This window comes from Bombina bombina, chromosome 5, assembly GCF_027579735.1.
Source record: "Bombina bombina isolate aBomBom1 chromosome 5, aBomBom1.pri, whole genome shotgun sequence".
Lineage (NCBI taxonomy): Eukaryota > Metazoa > Chordata > Amphibia > Anura > Bombinatoridae > Bombina > Bombina bombina.
The window spans coordinates 334,861,734-334,879,233 of record NC_069503.1 but is presented as its reverse complement, the minus strand read 5'-3'; the positions used below and the strand labels follow the sequence as shown (position 1 = coordinate 334,879,233).

The window sequence follows — 17,500 nt, the reverse complement described above, 5'->3', positions numbered from 1 at the left end:
TAGTGTTGTAGTTGTGATTTTGTAAGAAGGGTTTTGCTTTCTAAGCAGTTATGACTGAACATATGGTGATTTTTTTATTGCTCTAATAATAATCTAGAATCCTTTTATTTGATAACGTTTATATAAACTTAATTGGGCATTATCAATCCTTTCCCCCTCTGTGTAACCTTCTGCTAGGTCTCCAGCTGTTCTGCATAACTTCTGTAAAGTTATTTACTGTACAAGCTAAGCTTTTGCTAAATCTCTAGCCATATGGAAAAACCCAATGTGTTGTTTGTCATCATTTTTAAAAAAAATCTGTTTACTTTAATCTTTAACTCCCTTTTTTTAAACACAGTTTATTCAAATATTCAAACGTGTGATGCATTTTTTTCTTGTTTGATTTATTTTGCAGATCATTCTCTTACAGGAAGGAGGAAATGGACAGTCTATAAGTAAAGCTGGATACCTATAAAAAAATAAACCAGAGGATTTTTCTTGAGTTTTGGAAGAGATTTGACCAAAACGAGACAGGGGTGGGGAGCACTTACAGAAAAGAGAGAAATTAAGAGGGAACACAGAGGCCCCTGGACAGTGCAGGGATAAATGACACTTCATTCTGATTCAAGTCTGAACAATCTCTAAATGTTAATTTTTGACGAAGAATGTTGGAATTTTACATTTTTTTTAATTATTTTTTATATTTTTGCATGCATGCATTCCCAACAGTCGTGCCAAATGAAGCCACTTAAAAGGAAAATACGTTTGTGAACTTTCCCCATTCTTGAAAGGTCTTATTGATAGAAAACATTTTATAGGAGAAAAAAAAACTATTTTTGTTATTTGAAACTTGTTCAGAAATGGTTATATTCTGCGCATCTCTTTATTCCTCCTTTAAGAAAAGTTAACAATTTATTTATTTATTGACCCATGTTTAAAAAAAATAATGCAAATAGATCTGGTGTCTAAATGCATTCATATTTTTATGGTTCTTTTGTAAATATCATTGTATATTATTTTTCTGCAATAAATATGATTTGAAGAATTTCATAGTTTGGTCTGTAAACCCCCCCAAAACAAATCACATTGTTAATTAATTGAAAATACAGTACCTGATTGTTTAGTTAGCAAGGCATTCATGAGAGGGGGGTAATATAAATAAACTTGGTAAAACACTCAAATAAACCTGCTACTGACAGACACATAGCTTATTTATAAAGACAGATTTATTGATCTGCTTTCTAGATAGGTTTACTTTTTGCTATGATTGCTCTCTCCCCCAAATAAGTCTAAATAATGTCAACTCGTATATTTGCAGAAGAGATCATTCAAACTGTCGCCTACATGAACTATAGACCTTACTTAACAAGCACATATTCCTTTCATATTAGTTTGAATCTAAGTGTAGAATGTCACACATTGTTGTGCCATTTTGTAAAGCAATTTGTGTTGCTCATAGAAAAACAAATAGCAGTATTGGGCATACAACTAGAACCAAATATTTAGCACAAAAGTAAAAATAATACCAATAAATAGGGATTATGTAATATAAACATATTACTGTGTGCGCATGAGTATGTAGTGATAAATTAACACACAGGTTTTAATGATTTGGTTTTCATTTAATCAATAGGTAGACTTAAAATTTGTTTTATTTAATTTGCGTATTTACGCGTGTATTTATATATGCAGAAAGAGTGAGAGAAAGACATGGATAGATAGATAGATAGATAGATAGATAGATAGATAGATAGATAGATAGATGATAGATAGATGATAGATAGATGATAGATAGATAGATGATAGATAGATAGATAGATAGATAGATAGATTGATTGATTGATAAATAGATAAATAAACAAATAGATGGTAGAGATATACATGTAAAAATATAGACAGATGATAGATACATTATTCACACACACATACATTTTAATTTTCATTAAATTATTTTAATTGTGACACCAGCAAATTGTCTTAATTAGAACTGAAATAAACAACTTATTGTAAGGATTTAGATTATAAATTGTTACTTATTGTTGCAAGAGTTAACAGCTCAAATTCATGCAATGCGTTGAGCAAATCTCCAGTGTTTTTCCAAAATAGATATTGTTTATATAGCCAGGGCTGAGGTTACTAGTGCCCCAATGTTTTTGTTTCCACATCCACATATTACAGTGCGCTGCTGACATGGCATTATTATGAATTTAATATTGTGCATATTTGAGCGTAGTTCATATTGTTTACAAAAGAAAGCCTGCAGAGTTTGTTTTTATTATAAGATTAACGAGGACTTTGAAAACTGGATTGAAGTTTAGGTGGTCTGTTTCGAAAAACAACAGAAAAAGAGGGAGTTAATATGAAAAGCCACTGATCCACTTAAATCATCCACAAAGAGACTTTCTTTTTGATGCAGATAGGAATCTTTATTAAGACTTGAATATTCGATATAAAACTCTATATATAAAACACTGGGGAATAAAAAATTAAAATATATAAATTTATAAACATATTAGTGGGATTCACAACAGTATTACAATATATTTCTATTTCAAATATACAGTAATATTATTTTAAATCAGTGTATGTTGGCCTGGAAATAAAAATAGTGTTTACATAGCAAAATGCTGATCTACTTATGATATTGTATAAGTGGGTGAGACTTCAAACGTGTTGTTTACTAGACAAACCAATATTTACTATATATCAGCAACAAATGCCACTTAAAATCTATGGATATAATGTGTGAATATATAAAATATATAAACAGATTTTTATTTAAAGTCTTATGCCAGTTCTAACTCAAAGTTACTCTCTTCCATGCAGAACAGCTGGGTGGCTTAGTGTTTAATATTTAGTACATTTTCAGCTTTAAGTTTCTGTATCTGAGCCAAAGTCATTAAGCCAGAAGTGAGTCCCATTGATGAAAAATATTAAACTGCCTAAAGGGAATTCTAAATAAGCTTGCTGTGGAAATGCCCTCCACCATTTCTCTGCGGGATTTTTATAGCCATGTTAGAAACAAAACCTGAGACATTGAACCTCATCAGATGCTTTTTATATTTTTGTACCTCTAATTTAATATTACCCAAATGGAATGCATTATGATGTACTATTAATCCTTTTTTGTTGGCACCCAAAACAATAATATTTCAAAACAATTATGTTTTAACCATTAATTGTCATGAATATTTGAACTAATATTTAATTGTGTTCCACAACTAGTAAAATTGAGCATAAGATTAATAAAATATTATACAATTATTTTCATGATGACCAAGCTACAATGTTCCTCAACTAGAGGTCTTCCACTCACTCTGCAAACTTCTCATTTCAAGGAGACGTTTGGTCTTCAGTAGAAAACTAGTGCATTTTGCACATTCCTTGGTTTGGCAAAGTCGGAAAAGCTATTTTCTGTAGTCCAGTATCAAATTCTTCTTAAGCATATGATTTCACTTGAAGTCCTGCCCAGGAATCCTTCAAAGTGAACATTTGTCCTGCTCTCATGATGTCAGGCGGTTTCCCTGCATCTGTAATTTTAAGAAAAACAAACAAACGTGCAGGGAACAAATGCTAAGGAAAAGCCAAATAGAAAGGAAGAAAGTAAGGAGGTTCACCTGTGGTGCGGGTAAACAAAAGTAATATCTGCTAGAAAGAAACTAACGGGACAGAGGGGCCCTTATTCTCTTTTCTAGTGGTCTGTGGGAACCAGAGGTGTAGCATATTGGGGGCCTCATTGATAAATGGCAAAGAGATGCACTTTAGTGACAACAGGTTGAACCTTTTTACATTCTGTGTATCTAGAAATTCACAAGCAATGAACCTGACACAAGCTGGCAATGGTGGTAAAAATAGCCTATGGTATTTAAGCATTTAACAATATATATTAATGAAACAGCCAGTAAACACAAGCACACATATACAGAAGCACAGTACACACATTTACACAAGCACAGTGCACACATATACACAAACACAGTGCACACATGTACACAAGCACACATATACACAAGCACACATATACACAAGCACACATATACAGAAGCACAGTGCACACATATACACAAGCACACATATACACAATTACACAATCACACATATACACAAGCACAGTGCACACATATACACAAACACAGTGCACACATATACACAAGCACACATATACACAAGCACACATATACACAAGCACACATATACACAATTACACAATCACACATATACACAAGCACAGTGCACACATATACACAACCACACATATACACAAGCATAGTGCACATATATACACAACCACCCATATACACAAGCACAGTGCACACATATGCAAAACCACACATATACACAAGCATAGTGCACACACATACACAAGCACACATATACACAAGCACACATATACACAAGCACACATATACACAAGCTGTAGCTTTTAAATAAACACAAGAAGAATATTCTACAATAGCGTGAATCTTTTAGAATCAATTGTAATAAGTAAAATATCTGTCATCTATCATCTATTTATAAGCTATCTATTTATCTATCATCTATTTATCTATATCTATAGATATTGCTTATAGGCACACACACACACACACATATATATATATATATATATATATATATATATATATATATATACAGGAACAACAAAAGATTGAAGACTGCAGGATCAATTTCAACCAAGTGGTTTATTCAGGCATAAGTGATTGAACACTCAGTGGTATACAAGGTGAGGTGTCATTGATCTGACGCGTTTCGCGCATGTGCAATGCGCTTCATCATGTGATCATATATCTATTACCAATCTTTCCATTCCTGTATCCCATATATTTATGACTTGACTTGTATTTTTATGATACACTCTAGTTTTTTTTAGAAGAAAGAAAGAAAAACTAACGTTTCATTATTTAATTTCTTATAGTATCCAACTAGTTTGCATTGTGTATCCCTAATAGGTGTCACCTTTTTTTTCAGTTGAAACACTAATAAATGGTAGAAAATAGATAAACAGATAGATAGATGATAGATAGATAAATAGATAGATGAGACAGACAGACAGATAACTAGATAGATAGATAGATAGATGATAGATAGATAGATAAATAAATGCTAGATATATAGTTAGATAGATAGATAGATTGATAGATGGATGATAGATTAGACAGAAAGATATATAGACACAAACAGAAAGACAGAACGACAGACCGACAGACAGACAGATAGATAGATAGATAGATAGATAGATAGATAGATAGATGATAGAGTTGTATTTTTTAATTTCTTGAAGAATTATTTTACATGGTTAGATAATATATTAAAACGCAGAACACAGTACAAATAAAGATACATACAGTATACAGATTTGGAGCATTATATTTAAAGTACGTTTTAAAAAACTATAAAATAGACGTTAGTGTAGAGAACAGGTCTGGCTCTATTTTAATTGCTTTGCGTTTTAATCTTATGAACAACAAACTGGTTCTGGTAGTAAACATTTTTATAAGACTTGTTTTACATTAACTTTTGGCAACTAACGGTTTCTGAGGATTCAGTTCTCTTAATGTTCATTGCAAATCAAAGACCATGTTCTTTGAAGAAGGTGTGTAATTGGAGGTTGAGGCATGTATGGAATTCCCAGATGTCTATAAAATAAGTAGGGGCATTTGGCAGGTCATTGGAAGGTGGAGCAGGTTAAAATCACTTGCACACACTCTCTGCAACTGACAGCCTTCCATTTAGAAATATATCATTCAAAAAGCGCCCAGAAACGTTTTAGAACATAACATTAGCAAATATGTAAATGCAAATGTAAAAAAAAAATAGATATATATCTATTATTATTAATTCTAATCCAATTTCATGAATCCAAAATTTATTCACGTTCTATGATACATATATCAGGAAGTATAATTTTGCCTATTTATTTGTATATGTGTATATATATATATATATATATATATCATTTGTTGAAAAACATACCTAGGTAGGCTCAGTAGCAGCAATTTATTAATAGGAGATAGCTGCTGATTGGTGACTTCTTACATAGGACTCTCTCTAGATGTGTTCAGCTAAATCTATTTGTAGGGGTTAAACTCATAGTTGCATGCAAGCAATGGTGCAATAATGCTTTACCACAACACGACCTTTTAATTTAGCATTGTATGTCCCTTTAAAAAAACAGCTTTCCTGATAAATCAAAATTTGGCTCACAAAAAAATGAAAAATTCTTGAAATGGTTTTCCCCACCTAAATTTGAAAGATCTTTTAAAGATAGGTAAAGATAAGTACATTTCAACTCCCCTTGCTTTTCAAGCGATCCTGTATTACTGTTGGATATGCTGCAACAGCTCACATGCCTGTATCACAGAGGGATATGCTGCAGTAACTCACATGCCTGTATCACAGAGGGATATGCTGCCACAGCTCACATGCCTGTATCACAGAGGGATATGCTGCAGCAGCTCACATGCCTGTATCACAGAGGGATATGCTGCAGTAACTCACATGCCTGTATCACAGAGGGATATGCTGCAGCAGCTTACATGCCTGTATCACAGAGGAATATGCTGCAGCAGCTTACATGCCTGTATCACAGAGGAATATGGTGCATGAGCACCCATGCCTGTATCATAGAGAGATAATGTATGCTGCAGGAGTACTCATGCCTGTATCACAGAGAGATATGCTGCTGCAGCTCACATGACTGTATCATAAAGAGATATGCTGCATGAGCACACATTCCTGTATCACAGAGAGATATGCTGCAGCAGCTCACATAACTGTATCATAAAGAGATATGCTGCAGGTGCACCCATTTCTGTATCACAGAGAGATGTGCTGCAGCAGCTCACATAACTGTATCATAGAGAGATGTGCTGCAGCAGCTCACATAACTGTATTATAGAGAGATGTGCTGCAGCAGCTCACATAACTGTATCATAGAGAGATATGCTGCAGCAGCTCACATAACTGTATCATAGAGAGATATGCTGCAGGAGCACACATGCCTGTATCACAGAGAGATGTGCTGGAGCAGCTCACATGACTGTATCATAGAGAGATATGCTGCAGCAGCTCACATGCCTGTATTACAGAGAGATGTGCTGCAGCAGCTCACATAACTGTATCATAGAGAGATATGCTGCAGGGCACACATGCCTGTATCACAGAGAGATGTGCTGCAGCAGCTCACATAACTGTATCATAGAGAGATATGCTGCAGGAGCACACATGCCTGTATCACAGAGAGATGTGCTGCAGCAGCTCACATAACTGTATCATAGAGAGATATGCTGCAGGAGCACACATAACTGTATCATAGAGAGATATGCTGCAGGAGCACACATAACTGTATCATACAGAGATATGATGCAGGAGCACACATAACTGTATCATAGAGAGATATGCTGCAGGAGCACACATAACTGTATCATAGAGAGATATGCTGCAGGAGCACACATAACTGTATCATAGAGAGATATGCTGCAGCAGCTCACATAACTGTATCATAGAGAGATATGCTGCAGGAGCACACATGTCTGTATCACAGAGAGATGTGCTGGAGCAGCTCACATGACTGTATCATAGAGAGATATGCTGCAGCAGCTCACATGCCTGTATCACAGAGAGATGTGCTGCAGCAGCTCACATAACTGTATCATAGAGAGATATGCTGCAGGAGCACACATGCCTGTATCACAGAGAGATGTGCTGCAGCAGCTCACATAACTGTATCATAGAGAGATATGCTGCAGGAGCACACATGCTGGTATCACAGAGAGATGTGCTGCAGCAGCTCACATAACTGTATCATAGAGAGATATGCTGCAGGAGCACACATAACTGTATCATAGAGAGATATGCTGCAGGAGCACACATAACTGTATCATAGAGAGATATTCTCTAGGAGCACACATAACTGTATCATAGAGAGATATTCTCTAGGAGCACACATAACTGTATCATAGAGAGATATGCTGCAGGAGCACACATAACTGTATCATAGAGAGATATGCTGCAGGAGCACACATAACTGTATCATAGAGAGATATGCTGCAGGAGCACCCATGCCTGCATCACAGAGAGATGTGCTGCAGCAGCTCACATAACTGTATCATAGAGAGATATGCTGCAGGAGCACACATGCCTGTATCACAGAGAGATGTGCTGCAGCAGCTCACATAACTGTATCATAGAGAGATATGCTGCAGGAGCACCCATGCCTGTATCACAGAGAGATGTGCTGCAGCAGCTCACATAACTGTATCATAGAGAGATATGCTGCAGGAGCACCCATGCCTGTATCACAGAGAGATGTGCTGCAGGAGCACACATAACTGTATCATAGAGAGATATGCTGCAGGAGCACCCATGCCTGTATCACAGAGAGATGTGCTGCAGCAGCTCACATAACTGTATCATAGAGAGATATGCTGCAGCAGCTCACATAACTGTATCATAGAGAGATATGCTGCAGCACCTCACATAACTGTATCATAGAGAGATATGCTGCAGGAGCACACAAACTCTGGCTTTGATGAAGCAAACTCAGATCCCTGGGATTGTGCACTAACAAAGCGTGGACAGCGGGAGGGAGGTACTGAATTTGAGAGATTGCTAAGGGATTCTGAGATGTGAAAAGTTAAGCAGGTACCTGGATGAGATTTGCTTTTGACCAGATGTTAGCGTTTTGCCTAAAATTGTCACGTGAAGTGAACAGATGTGCAAGTTGGTTGTTGGGAACAGACACGCCCTCCAGCAACTAGGGCTGCATATCCCCTGCTAGAGCACAGCATTCACTCCATTGCAAACTATAGGCCCCTCTAATTCCTTAGTGCCAGCAAGCCATACAAAGCCTATGGTGAAGCTAGAGATTCCAATTCACTAGCAAGGAAAGCACAAGCCCATCACTAAGCATCTATTGGAAAGCACAAGCCTGCAAAAAAATCTGACTGCCAGCGATTAGTCCTAAAAATGCTATCGGATCTCGGCTACAGCAACATTGAGACCAATCAATTGCTGCACCGAGACGGTTTGTGGATGAGGGGAATTCGGAAGGAATGTGACAGCTACACACACTGTAAGGCATAAGGATGACACCAGGAGCATCGCAGGTCCTTAGGAAATGACAGCAAGCTACATACAACCCTGTACTGCTATAGGGAGATCATGTGAACCTAGAATCCCAAAACATGCATGTGAATGTGTATATATGTGTGTGTGTGCATGTATGTGTGTGCATGTTTGTGTGTGCATGTTTGTGTGTGCATGTATGTGTGTGCATGTATGTGTGTGCATGTATGTGTGTGCATGTTTTTGCTTTATCTTTCCTAACAATCACAGTGTAACTATGTATATAATTGTATGTATATATATATATATATATATATATATATATATATATATATATATATATATATATATATAATTTTGGCAGAAGAAGATAACACAATTTAGCTGTTCACTGAAGTTAAAGATGTCTGGAGTTTTTGTGAGTGAATATTTATGAGTACAAATACATTGTTTTCCCTTTTAGAGAACATTTTTTTATGTTATGTTATGTTTACGTTATTATTAGTTGTATCTACTTTAGTTTCTCATGTTGGGTGCTCTTGAGTATTTCAGTGATATTATGGTTTTCATAATAGAGAATACTAGCTTTATATTACAATTTTATTTAATAAAAAATAATAATAATAATAACAAAGCAGGATAAAATTACTTTACAATTTATTTTACTGAATATGTTTGGCAGATTGTTTTAATAATAAAACACTGATTTGGAGATGTTTTCTAAAACAGTATTTATACATTCTTTAGTATATTTAGACTATGTACTTTGTGTGTGTGTTGATATTAAAATGTGTATAGATTGTTTTCCTACCTAGCTCTTTATGTAATGTTCCAGTATAGTGACCTTACAATGGAATTTAAGTAAAATTAGTTTTATTTGATTCCAGTTACTATTTTAGTGGAAACCAAGATTCTGTAAGTCACATATTTTATAAACAATTGCAAATCTTAATATCGCATAAAGAATTTTAAGATTTAAAAATATTTTTTTTTTTACAAATATAAAGTATTACATTTGTTTAATAAATGAACAACTAATCCTTGTTATTTTTTTTACTATAACTACTTATTAACGTATTTGCATAGTCTGATGTTGTGTATTATGTAACTTGATTGAAAAGAAGTAATGCAATGTTTGTAAATAAGCAAATTTAGTTTTATGAGACCTATAGTTACCAAACAGATCTATTGACAACATGTTTTTATGTCTGAAGTGTTTGATGATATACTAGTTAAGATGAGTGTCAATTTTAAACAAATTTATTCATTCAGGGGCTTAGCATAAGAAATTACCCGACCTTTGCTAAATAACATTATTCATTTGCAATAAATAATTTGATACAATATTACATTTCAGACAATATCTTTGATAGTACATTTTTATATAATATATTTGAATAACTTTATATAATAGTTCTTATTATAATAACAATTAAATGACAGTGTTTCCCATCTAGTGTGGTCTATTTGCAAAATTATATCTGAATGAAGAAAAAAATGCATGGAAAATGTTACTGCATATATTCTTCTGGCTAATTTCAATCACTTTAGAATTCTTATTTAAACAGTTTTTCAGAATGAACATTTTATTAAACACAATGGCTTAACATGTGGTCAAGTCTGCATTATGAAGTGACAGAGAATAGTTATTCGAATAACAGTGGTTTTGTGATGTATTTGTTACTGAATATACTAATATTAGGATGTGCACCTGTGCAGCAAGTGACCTAGTGTCCCAAATCACTTCCACATGTTAGTGTGTGATAAAGATATTGTGGGTGTGTTTTTTTGTTGTTTTTTTTTTTACCTTTTTTCACATCACTAGTACATTGCTTTTTTCGCTACCTATTTTCATTTTAGCTATACTATATACTTATTCCATAACCTCGTCTACTAGAACTTTTATAGTACGAAGAGCAATAGATGTGTTACTATAAATTTGGTAATTCAGTTGCAAAGGGTATAACACACTTGTCTTCTTTAACTGTTCAGAAAGATTTATGGGAATGCTTATTTCTGACATTTCCAGATGACTTCGATCAATGTGACCTGTTTTTAACATCATCTTGGTCCTATGGTTGGTAAATTACCGTAGCTTGTGATATTAACTACTGTTTTTTTTTTTTTAATGCAGGTATTTTATACCATAAATGTTCTCATAGTAAAAATAGTGCAATGCGATGTGCTGCTGACATTTTACAAGCATCATGGCAGGCTATATGTATTTTCACTTCAAAAATGTTAAAAGTTATTCATTAACAGTTATAAATGTATAAATAAATAACACTTGGCATATTTTTTTTGTAAAGTAAGACTTAAAAAACATCAAGTTCTTAAGGATTGTGTTTGTGTTGTATCCAATACCATTGTACTCAACATTTAAACGCAATATTTCATTTATATTTAATTTGTGCTTAATGTATTCTCAACTTTAAATAAATGATTTAATTAAATCCACTCACTACAGCTAATATAACATTTTCCTTTGTATAACCATATATAAATATAATTAATTGCAACAGGTTTCCTATACACCTACCGTCACATGTATTGACATTTGAAAGATACACAATCGAGAAACCCACATATAATAATAAATCCTCATGATGATTTAAAAAAAAATGACATTGATGGCAGTATTTTGTCACTTCTTTTCTTTCTTGTTGCTTTAGTAATTCAATGTAAATGAAGTCAGATTTTTATCATAAAAGTTCAAATGTTTACATATTTGATTAACAACTTTATATCTCAGTTTTTTACGCTATAAAAGACTGTCCACAGAATGTTCAATAGCTGCTAAAATATTACATTTATGCATACTTAAAGTGACAGTTCCCCCAAAAATTTTCTCCCATTTAAATTGTTCCCAAGGATCAATTTTACCTGCTGGAGTGTATTAAATTGTTTACAAGTAGCTCCTTTACTCCTATTTTGGCCTTTGAAATAGCTGATATAGCCTGTGGTATCCCAACTTATGCTGAAAGTTTTAATACTGGAGTCTCAGCTATTAAATAGCCTAAGTAAACACAGCCAGAAATTAGCACAAAAATCAGCTACTTCACATACACAAAAAAACCTGAAATTGCAATTTTTCATAAATGTTATACTCTGCAGCTGGTATAGCAAGTCATTGATAATACATTAATATAAAAACAATTTTACAGTGTACTGTCCATTTAATATGATTTTGATTTATTTGTGTATATAATTGTATGATATTAACCACAAACACACACTTATAACATCTATCTGTCTATCATCTATCCGTCTGTATGTCTGTTTTTCCATCTATCTATCTATCTATCTATCTATCTATCTATCTATCTATCTATCTATCTATTTATCTACATGTGTGTACACCCCCTATATGTCTACACATTCTAACAAATCTCTATTTTTTTACCTTAACCAACATATTCTAATAACATTATGAACCTGTATTCACAACAGATTGTGTTCCACAAATAAAATTATACCTTTGTTTTGAGAAAATGGATGCATGTTTTTTTTTTCTTTCTGTATGTAAACTTCCTTGCGAACAATAAAAATAAAACACTACAAACCTATCAAATGTTTAGCATCTGAAGGATATTCATCTCTAGGAGCAGAGCCAAAATGTCAATAAAAATTTAATTATTCCTAAAACATATGGGATTACTTACAAAGCTTAAAAACATGATACTGTGTATTGATATTTGGAGGAAACTGAACAATATAGTTTCATATTTGCTGGTCAGGACCCTGTCCCCAAAAGGCAAAACCGGCCACTGGAAATTTAATGTGTCTTGACAGTCTATTAGACTTGAAAGATCAACTGATTTTTACCTGCATCGCATCACCAGGGGAGGGCTTCAAAGGGTTTGTGACACCAAGTATTTGATATTGTTGAAAATAAATGTGAACTTCAATTGGAATCAATTTAATGAAATGGCACAGGGTGACCAACATATTAAATACATGCACACTCTTGCGATATAAACAGAAAGGATTTACCATGGGACTTTTGTTTAAAACTAAACTGAAATAACTTTTACAAAACCCTACTTAAAGCCCTATCAAAAAACAATGTTTCTATGTAAAGGCTTTCAGACAAACACTTTTCCACATGGTTTTCATACAATGTTTAACTTCAGTCATAAAGTAAAGTAAAATGTATCCTTAGAGTCATTCTGTTTCTTTAAAAAAAACAAAGCAAAAAAAAAAAAAAAACACACCAGTAAATTGAGTGATTTTATATGATGTATTATATTGTTTTTTTATTTATTGGTTATTACTGTATCATTTTCTCTCAGCCATCAAATCTAACCATCTTCCTCTTTGTCTTTATCTATGTGTGTATACATATGTGTGTGTTTATGAATAGTAAACAATAGTTCTCAGTGGCAAACAGCAGACAAAGAGTTAAAGGAACTATTCATTTAGTGGGCAGCAAACAGGCTCTATTGTGTTATAAAGCAAGTTCTTATGTTTCACTGCACGGTGTTCTTGGGTTAATGTCTTTTAATTCAGCTGAAACCCCTCGCTGTGATTTTTAATTGTTCCCTCATCCAGCTGTGATATTGCTTTTAATTTTTAAGGCTAAATGTATCAACTCCAATTACAGTTAAAAAATTCTTAATAAAACAATGTAATTTTGCCTCCAGTTGATTAAAAGCAAATGCAGATGCCCATAAACAGGTATGATCAAAGACATGCACTGTAAAAAATAGTATTAACCAGATCCTTGGACCAGGAGTTATGTAAATAAAGGTCTAGATATATTAAATATAATTGGCTAGCAATGAGTTAACACTGCTTTTTTTTTTTTTTAATATTTTTCATTATTACTGTTGTTCAAATGTTATATCTAATTAAACATGGTTTCAGGCTTCGTACATATGAAATATATCAAATCAAACACTATTTTTTTTTTACTAAATAGTTTGTTAGAAATGACTTTCCTCTTCTTTAAGCGTATCTTACACAAAAACACTGGCCTAAAATGATAATAAAATATGTTTTATTCCAAAGCTTTCATGCTGATTTCAGGAGCACTAACAGTTGAGGTGTGAGCAAACCCGAGGTGATGTAGCGTTTTCACTTCAGGACAGAAAAAAACAATCAGTCCTACAGAGCAGAACAAAACTAGTAGTCAACGTGTTATCAATGGGCGCCCAAGGGTTCAGATAGACGGGTGCTATTGTTTTCTGTTGTTGCCACACACTAGATATAGGTAATGACAAAAACAGAAGTCATAGTCTTATTCACAGTATTAACTGTAAATGTATAGTTGGAGAAGTAAACTACTAGTATATTCAATATTTATGTAGACACCTATAGTAAGTAACAAAAAGTAGGTAGCATCTCTCAAAAATAACCTGTTGCCTGAGTGAGCTGTAATGTATTGCTAATTAATTGTGTACCATAGCTCACTGCAGGCTCTGAGTACTCAATATGTATAGCTATTACCACTCATGAGCCTCTGTGTAAATTATACTAAAATATAACATTGTTTGCCTTTTGTAATTTTTAGTTTAAAAAAGAAAATTCAAGTAATCTATATCTCTCTCATCTTTCCATCACTCTAATCTATCTATCTATCATCTATCATCTATCTATCTATCTATCTATCTATCTATCTATCATCTATCTATCTATCTATCTATCTATCTATCTATCTATCTATCTATCTATCTATCTATCTATCTATCTATCATCTATCTATCTATCTATCTATCTATCTATCTATCTATCTATCTATCTATCATCTATCTATCTATCTATCTATCTATCTATCTCTATCATCTATCATCTATCTATCTATCTATCTATCTATCTATCTATCTATCTATCTATCATCTATCTATCTATCTATCATCTATCTATCTATCTATCTATCTATCTTTTTATCTCTGTCTCACTATCTGTACCATTGCCTATATATCATATATCAGCTGTCTCTCAATAACTACCATTTGTTTACTTACTATAAACATTTATGTCTGTATAATTAGTCCTCTAATATAAAACAAAAATATATTCAACACCCCTTGAATAGATATGTGCATATTCTACTATGAATTAACAACAGGTAAATTTGAATATTGCAAAACAAGAATTAAACATTGTGTTTAAAGTTGCTGCTTACACTGTTGTATCTTTATACATTTGCTCATGCTGCTAAGTACACATACTTTAATAGACAACATTAATTTGCTCAACATTTTACAATCTGAAAATATAATATACAGATTTATAAATGTATAGCAATGTAATGGTTTATTGATTCTGTAATCAAGATTAGGAAATATAAAATGCCAGTACATGTTACAAATACTATTTTATTTTTATTTGAATAGAATATGACAAAATACAGTATCATTGTCAAGTTAACTTTTCTTACAGTAGATGTACACATTTTAACAGCTGTATTTTTGTCCATATGTAACGCATGTGTCAGTACATAAGAAATATATATGAAATCATTACAGTTCATTTCAAATTTGCTTGCTAGAGATTCACTTTAAAAATATTTAATTTATATTGATAAGAGAGTCAGTATATGAAAAGGCAATGATATATACTTTTTTCTCAAAATATCTCCTAATTACAGGAATGTCTAAAATATTTTCTTGCTAGGAGAACATAGCATATCAGCATCCATTCCTGTACCTTGGCCATGAATTACATTCTTCTAAATAGGCTTTGTCATACTGAGCTAGGTAAAGCAATTCCCATATGCAGCTATCCCACAAAAATGCAACTTTTAAGATCCCATACCACAAGGAATTTAGTCATAGGTAATACATTTTTCTCACTCAAAAGCAGAAAAAGAAAATCACAATTCTTCTTATTTTTCATCAAATACTTATAACTGTTATACACCCACCACTGCATTTTCATGCTAGCTGATCACAAAGGGTAATTTTTTGTAAAAAGTAGCCAATTCTATGATTATCAAGGGCTTATAATCTTGCAGAGTTCTATCTATCTTCTATCTATCTATCTATCTATCTATCTATCTATCTATCTATCTATCATCTATCTGTAGTGTTGCTACACAAACTGCTTGCACATGCTGTTGAACATACTGTACATGCATGCTTCAGAGCCTATATCATTATGCTGCCAATGAGATGGCTAGATAAAAAAAAAAGGGGGAACATTTGATCATAGAAGAGAATTAAAAAGTTATATATTGTTTCTTTTCTTTAATAAAATTGTACACTCTATCTGGATCATGAAAGTTGATTTTTGAATTTTTAAATCCCTTTAAAAAATTATGTGCACAGTCCGCTGTTTGTGAACCGATTCCTTTGTTTTTTTCTGATCCAAACAATAAAATATTGTGTAAATGTTTGTCACATTGTACAAACATCACAACAGTTTTGTACAACTAATTCTGCATCATTTATGTGCCCTACAGCAGCTGAGGAACAATTTTTCTCTAGCCACCCCCCAGCAATTGTTTTCTAACTCCCCACAGCCCCTAACCTTCCCCCAAACCCCCCACTGCCTGGTCTGAAGCTGAGCAGCCTTAGAGCATGCACTGTGTACACAGGTCGCTCCATGGCCCCACATCCCTGGCAATGCACATTCATATTCCCCCAGAAACACATCACAAACTCACTACCTTACTTATCTATGAGGTCTGTTCAGTAAGTTCTGACTACTCACTAAAGAGCAGTAAGTTGCAAAGTCACTCTCACTGCAACTGACTCACACTTCCCAAGTCAGTTTAAGATAGTTTTGCAAGAAAATAGATTCTTTTCTAGTATAAGTAGAGTATGTTGCAATCCACAATATACAAACTTAACGTGTAAAATTTTAACACAAATTAAATGGTTTGAAGCTAATAAAAACCTATATATTAATAGTAGAAGTTGGTTCAAACCATAGACGTCCTTGTCTGCCCAAGGATCTTGGCATTAGCAGTTATTAGTGGGCCCTCTACTTCTGAATTGTTGTCTATTTCATATATGGTTACTGGAAATGCCTCTGGCTGAAACAAAGGAGATTCTTTACAGTTAGTCTGAAACTGTTTAACTCAAGTTAGCAGACAAGTTATTCATTCAGGTCAGTTCCAAACCATTTCAAGTTGGATCTATTTTGAATTGAGTTTGGATAGCATCACCTGAAGGGCATGTCTTAAAACTATCTCATCTGACCTTTTTAACCATTTTTTTCTTTGGAAAGTTATACTTAATTATACATTTATTATAATTATACTCTTACAGAGAAATTGTCAAAAATGTAGTTATATGCATCAACCCACAACAAAGAATTAAATGAATAATTATTTAAAATTCAACTCAATAACTATTCCACCATTAATAGGATGACGTGGTTCTTTATGGAGTAATTGATGAAGACTTCTGAATGTAGCATTTTAAACCAGGGAAATGCAGATTTATAATGATATTTATAAAATTGCAATTACTTAAACATTCCTAACTATTTATAGGATGGAGCAAAC

General features: G+C 33.3%; 1 protein-coding gene across 1 annotated transcript in view; it reads left to right on the top strand.

Moving 5' to 3' along the window:
• The window catches only part of TWIST1 (twist family bHLH transcription factor 1), a 2,173-nt gene extending 1,149 nt beyond the window's left edge, over nt 1-1,024 (top strand). The window contains exon 2 of the mRNA XM_053712989.1: nt 395-1,024. The gene's annotated coding sequence lies outside the window, so the exon portion shown is untranslated. The remainder of the gene's footprint in view (nt 1-394) is intronic.
• Nucleotides 1,025-17,500: the final 16,476 nt, after the last annotated feature.